This window comes from Papio anubis, chromosome 6 (genome assembly GCF_008728515.1).
Source record: "Papio anubis isolate 15944 chromosome 6, Panubis1.0, whole genome shotgun sequence".
Taxonomy (NCBI): Eukaryota; Metazoa; Chordata; class Mammalia; order Primates; family Cercopithecidae; genus Papio; species Papio anubis.
In genome coordinates, this window is record NC_044981.1 from 80,938,975 (window position 1) to 80,946,165 (window position 7,191).

Here is a 7,191-nt window from a genome sequence, read left to right on the forward strand (position 1 = left end):
AAACTACTCAGTGTACTATACTATTTACTTATCTTATGAGAAACAGAGATTCTAAAATTCATAAGTAGAGGCTAAAGTGTATTTCAAGTAACCGGGAGACCAGGCACAGCGGCTCATGCCTATAATCGCAGCACTTTGGGAGCCTGAGGCAGGAGGACTGCTTGAGCCCCGGAGTTTGAGGCTGCAGTGAGCTATGACAGTACTGTAGACTTCCAGCCTGGATAACAGAGCAAGATCTCTTTTTTTTTTTTTTTTTTTTTTTTTTTTGAGACGGAGTCACTCTGTCACCCAGGCTGGAGTGCAGTGGCACGAACTCGGCTCACTGCAACCTCCGCCTCTGGGGTTCACACGATTCTCCTGACTCTCCAGCTTTTTTTTTTTTTATTACTATTTTTAGTAGAGACAGGGTTTCACTATATTGGTCAAGTGCCAGGTTGGTCTCAAACTCCTGACCTCAGGTGATCTGTCCACCTGGGCCTCCCAAAGTGCTGGGATTACAGGCATGAGCCACCACGCCCGGCCAACCATATCTCTTTAAAAAAATTAGATAAATTTTAAGAGAACTAAAGGGAGGAGATATCTGGGAGTGGACTCCATGGACAGGTCCTTCTAGATTTTAAAAAAAGATCAACTTAAAACATCAACTAAGCATAAACATAAATACCACTTTTACTCACACTACTGATATTAGGAGGTATATATAGTATAGTGAAATAATGCCTTAAATTCAGGGCCTCACTATTCAGGTTATTGAATTTCAGCTACCTATCAACTGGTAGGTAAATATAAGGCTATTCATATTTATGTAACCATTTCTCAAGTTATTTTAAGATACAGTAAGCAATATACACTACCCTCAGAAATAGCTGCTTTCGACACCTCATTTTTAGTTATCTAGGCTTCATGCTTTTTCTCAAGTATCATTATTCCCTCACCTTCAAATTGCTATGCAAAAGAACCTTATAAAAACTTTAGACTCAAAACCAACCAGACCCTCAATAGCAAAAGAGTTCCATCTTGAAGTACCCCCTCCTCACCTCATAAAGAACTTATAGACAGAGGGCTTGTAGATTGATACTGTCTTGTTCAGCAGCACAGATTAAACTACACATCAGCATAAAGGAAAACTGATGCATTGGATTTTGTTAAGTTCACTGCTAAAGATGCCTTATGAGCACCCTTTTCTTAATTTCAAATAAGGAAAACAGTCACACACAGGGTTATTTTAACATATAAAAAAAAGTCTATAAGTCACAAGGCCAACTGTTCCCTTAACTCAAGACAATAATTTTTTAAAATGTCAAGTTGATAATTTAAATGTGGATCTTCATCTTAATTTACTTAAATCATTAGCACTTTGTGATCATTTTTAAAAGCTTTCTATGCAGTAAATAAATGATTCGAAATATTTGATTCCCTTTTTCAAGTTCTCATGTCACAAGCCTAATTTGGCAAATGAACTAAACTTCCACCCAACTGAACAACATTTTGAGTATTTTTAAATGCCTGCCTACTCAGATTTCCCTGCCCTTCAAGGAGCTTCCATTCTAAAAGGAAGTAAAATAAATCAAAGAAATTTACCATAAAATGTACTAGTAATTTAAACAGACTAATCGATACACAGTAAGCAAAAAAGGGAAAAATAATACTAACTGCAGTATCTGCTTGCTGTGCCCCTTTGTTGATCCTCTCCCAAATGCTAAATAAATCTCCAGGAAACCAGAGATCAACTAGGATTTGTTACATGACAATTTTACAATAAAGGCTTTTCGTCTTTTAATTCCAAGTTTATCTGTACCTGAAGTTAGGCAGGAAACCAAAAGGCAACAGAACCTGTCTTTAGTACTGTTAAATAACTCCTAAGAACTTAATTTCTGCAAATTTATGTGAATTTTTGCTATTTCAAGGGAAACAGCAAAGGAGGTAGAGGTATGAACCAAAATTGCCCAAACTACACTGTATTACATATACATGGGGCTCTAGAGTGGAAATGAAAAGTGTATTCTGCCATTTTTATAGATGACCTTTAACACTGTTTATTTCTGGTTTTCCTCTAAGTATACTCCAAATATTAAATAAAACGGAGAAATACAATTTGTACATATGCTTTTCTAATTTTTCATGACGTGTTAAAGCAACTGTGGAGGCCTAATTCCTGGGTCTTCCAATTAAAGCAACCAATTAATACAAATACTGACATATTAAAGATATTCTCTTAAAAATGACATCATAATAGTATACAGATGCACCTAGCTTTAGCAATTTTGTGTTTAAATGATGCAATACTCTTGTTACACAAATTCCATGTTATTCGAATTTCAACTTAAAGTTAACACCATTAAATGAGCCGTTACATGTATGTTGGAACTCTTCTTGTATATCATGGTGTTTCTATAGTCACAAGACCTAATTTTACCATATGGAACCTACAAAACTCTTTAACAGATGTATTATTGTCAGCAAGCCCTGGTCTTATTCTTTAATCTGTGGTAACAACTTTTCCACACCAAATACTTTGTCCTTCTGCCCTGAAAACTCAAAAACTGCCCATCAAAAATGATATAAAATGCCAACTCCCTTAGGTTTCCTAAAATTCTCTCCAAAACAAGTTGAGTTTGTGTAACAACAATCTCCTTTTCAGAATAAAGCTGAAAGCCTAACAAAAGGCAAGAAATGACAATTCATAAACATTACAGATAACCTTTATAACTCCTTTCTAGATTAGAACTTGTTGTAAGCCACTTTATAGACAAAGTAGAAAATCAGACAATTAAGTTTACAGTATATTATCCTAAAATAACCTTATTTTGATCCCATTGTGTTAGAAACCCATTTCAGGAAGCTATAACACTTGGAGACACTAATTTCCAAAATGGTTTATTAGGACTTCTCCCACACTCAAAGTCAAACTTCCAGGACTGTTCTGAAATGATGAAAGCTTGTTTTTGATAATCAATATAAATGTTAATCCAAAATAGAACTAAACCTGCACTAAATGACCTAAAGAATCTTGTCCTGATGGAAGTGGCCAAAACTGCTCATTCCCCAGCCAAGAAATCCTAGGGGTATAAGCCAAAACCCACAAATATATTGACAAGTCCCCAATTCTTTCCAAATTATCACTAACTTTATCAAATCCAATGGTAAGTATGTGACAACAGAATGTTTCCATCAAAAATTAAGACCAGCCTAATGAATTTATTCTATTCATCTTCCAGTAATGTGATTGCAACTGAGGATATCTTGGGCAATTTTTCACCATTGGCCAGTTACTTCGAATGTATGGATAATCAAAGTGCGACAGACCTCTAAAGATTCCAAGTGTCTACTTAAAAGCTGTTAAGTGAAAAGTGATGAAATGGAGGACACCCACAATAATTCTTGGACTCCTGGAGATCCTAAGACATGCTACAAAAATAGGTCTTTATTCTTAGGAAAATATAGTCAGAGCTAGCTTCCTTATGCTATACATAAAATCTTAACATCAGAGGCAGTACAGATAGTACAGATAGTTTTTGAACTGATCTCCAAACAAGCACAAAACCACTACGTTGAAAAGAACAGGTAATTTGAGGTTTTTGGCAAAAGACAGTACTTCACACATCTAATCCAAATCAAAGGGCCTGCAGACAGTTTTCAGTGAGATGAAAGGAATGAAATAAATATAAATTCTACGGATAAATAAATGTAAAAGACAATTTAAATAAGCTAACAGAACTAATTTTTTTAAATAAAAATACTAGTCAGGTACAAGCTTTTGTTTCTCAATGCCAGACTTCTAAATATTTACCAGACTACTGTTAACATTAAAAACCTAACCTTTGACCCAGAGCGTTAGTAATAATACTGGTTTGCATCTGCACAATTTTCAAACTGAATGCTTCTGGTCCTGAAGAATATTTTAGGTGTATTACTGAAGGCAGACTGTGGTGCTAATTTAAGTCTTAAGTACTTTTAAAAAGTGACAGACCCCAAAAGTCCATCTAGTAATTTGCTAGTTAAAAAATGCCTGTGAGCACTGCTTCATAATTAGCATCTTAAGAAAGTAGTGGCATGCCCTATCGAGTGGTATGATCACTGAGTAATTAATACACCTTAAAACAATATCCCCACAAGTCTGTTTCTTTTATGTATTTGTCAGTTAAGTTCTTTAGTCATTAATTTTACACCCACCAATGAATTCCTATGGCCAGATGAAAATTTTGTGGTATACACAGTTAGAGAGAAAATGATCATGGTGGGTATTCCTGTAAGTTTTACGAACTTGAGAAGCTTTAGCACCCTCTCCTAAATGCATGAAGCCCTTCTATTTAATTTCTCCCCTTAAAATAGAGACTACGTATGATACTCTGTAATAATATGGGATCTTTTGCTATGTTTCTGACAACTTTTGGCTTCACAGTCAAAAAAGCTGTTCCAAATGTGTCAATTTTGCCTATCTAGCTTGATGTTCATTCTATTCTTTAAAAACTTTTATATACAATAACTCAGATCACCACCCCATCAATCCATTTCTATGTTGTTCCTATTTTATCATGAGGAAACTACATTTTAAGTCAGATTTGCAGTAACTGGTAGAAAAGTTTCTTAAGCTAAAATTGCAATCATGAGTGTACAACAGTTTTGTGTGTGCACAATTTTCCCTTCATTTTTAACATCTGATTCAGTTGCAATGGCCGAAAACCTTCCACAAAAAGCATGCTTGGGAGAATATATCTAACAAAATTTTCTCACAAAGCAACTTTCTGAAAACTGATAAACTAAATTTGTGATCACTTTTGATTGCCAAGTAGTCTGCAGAAACAAAATCTTGCGTCTGTTTTGGTTAGATAACTTAAGTTTTCTTTTTAACAATCAGAATGCTTTAAGAATACATTTTTTACCCCAAGGAAGGGACTTGACTCTTGGATTTAAGACCCTTTCCTTGACAATATATACAAAATTTCTTTGACTTATCACTGTCCATTCTTTGAAGCTGTCAAAGCCAAGAACCCATAAACAAATCACAAATAGCAATAACCTACATTAGTTAACATTCCCCCTTTAACATGTTGACATTTTTACTAAAGGATTAGTTATTTTTGCATTTCCATTTCTCATATCCCATGACATTCCATATAAATTGCATTATTGCTTTATAGGCCACACAACATTCAAAAGTATGTTTATATGCATTGCCTGTTTTCCTTGATCTGATAAGACTTTGATACTGATTTTACTACAGAAATTTAAGTTTGAAAATACCACAGTTAGTATTTCTTCTCAGAACGTTAATTGTTCACATCACTAATCACTACATGCATATTTAGCTCTGATTATATTGCTCAAAAACTGCACCCATTATCAGAACAGTGCAAATGATATTTAATTTTAAAATTATAATGGCTTGAATTCAAAGTCATTCAAATGAACACTGTCAAGTAATTTCACTTGATGTGTATATATTTCATCACCACTGTTTACATTACCCTTCTTTAAGTATAACCATCAATTCTTCACAATTTCTTTTTATCAGTTTCCCTCCCAAGTCCCCAAACTAAGAATGCCAAATAGTCTTGAAAACCCAGAGCTCCATATTTTAATGTTTTCTTGAGAACACATTTGTGAACTCACAAAAGTGTTCATCTCTCAACTTTGACAATGCAGTTCTTACTTTAAGTAAAACAAACCTGTCCTAAAATCCCAACAAATAATTCTGAGAATTAACTTAAACACCTTGACAGTGTCCCTTAAAAATGCTATGACAGTAAAGTGCCAATAGGCATGGCAATGACCTCTTAGATGGGATCATTTAACTCCTCGGAACTGGGAAATGCCAGCACCAAGGATTACACTGAGATTCAATTTTACTGAAGGCTACATTTAGGTTACCCACTTTCCACAACCTATTATATTATGTTAGAATGAAATGTAAATGTTTTGTGTAGCCCTCAAACTTACACTAAGTTTTGAGAGAGATGTACTTTAAAAAAGCACGGGGTAATATATAAAATCAGTGGCAGAAAGTTTCATTAAGCACCAGGAACTAATTTTTGTCACCCCATACTCATTTTGTAGGTAAGTTTCAATAACCGGCAAGGCACATTTACATATATTCCAATGAATACTTATTGACAAATTTTAAATTACACTCTATGTCCCAGCTATCCCAGTAACTGACATACAACATACTAAAATGATTTATTTAGATAACAAAAAACCAATTAATGTGAAACATACAGGCTATTGGCAACCACTATTCTAAAATTATGTAAGTACAAATAAACATACTGAAATGTGTGCAATTCTAAGTTTTTAAACCAGAAGATTTCTACACTAACACACATTTATATTAATGACACATAAAAAAAATAAAAACTTTATTACAAAAATAAGTTACACTCGCCTCCAGCTTACAGTATAAAACAATTTTATTTGCAGGAATGCAAAATGATTGTTTGCCATGAGCATTTTGAACATATGACATGTCTAATTTTCTTGTTAAATTTGCATTTACTGGGGAACTGGTGTGTATAAAACCTTAATTAAGTATAAGCTCTGATCCTCATCGTGGTGCCTATTGGGTATGTGATATAACTGCAGTATCCCTTTGGGGAAGGGGAGAGGGGATTTCTTTACACCAAGTCCTAATGAAACTATAATTTTCACTTTTTACTTTAAGCTATCAACTCAGGACTTGGCAAAAAAATTTTTGAGGGTGATTCAATAGAGGATGCTTCATCACTGAACACTCACTGTCAAGGTGCTTTAGAAAATTAAAAACATAGCACAAATGATTGTACTCTACTCTACAAGTTATCATGACCTGCATAAGAAATGGAAAGCTGATTCACGTGTTTACTGTGATCAGCAGTAAGAAATGCACTAATGAAACATACCTTTTACCTAAAAAGCTAAACTACAGCCATATACTAATTTCTATGATTTATGAAAAAACTTCAAAATATCCAAATGTCAGGCTTCGCTGTACAATTGTCAGTTTTAGTCTGACTTTTTATAAAGGGACACTGCAGTATTTAGTACAAGTTCGGATGCACTTTTTTGAACATCTGATGTCTTACAAAAGTAACATCTTGCTAAACTATTATACATCCAAATAACTACAATATCTGAAGAAGCAAGGCTGCTTTTTCAGCCACAAAATACGACAAAAGCAAGGCCTGTTATGATGGTCATGAGGAAGTCTTACAA

At 34.3% G+C, this 7,191-nt stretch overlaps 1 protein-coding gene across 3 annotated transcripts in view; it reads right to left on the reverse strand.

The window, feature by feature from the left end:
- Nucleotides 1-3,404: 3,404 nt before the first annotated feature.
- Nucleotides 3,405-7,191, reverse strand: part of SYNCRIP (synaptotagmin binding cytoplasmic RNA interacting protein) — a 35,922-nt gene continuing 32,135 nt past the window's right edge. For all 3 annotated transcript variants that reach the window (XM_009205623.2, XM_009205621.2, XM_003897866.4), the window contains one exon: nucleotides 3,405-7,191. This exon is cut by the window's right edge. The gene's annotated coding sequence lies outside the window, so the exon portion shown is untranslated.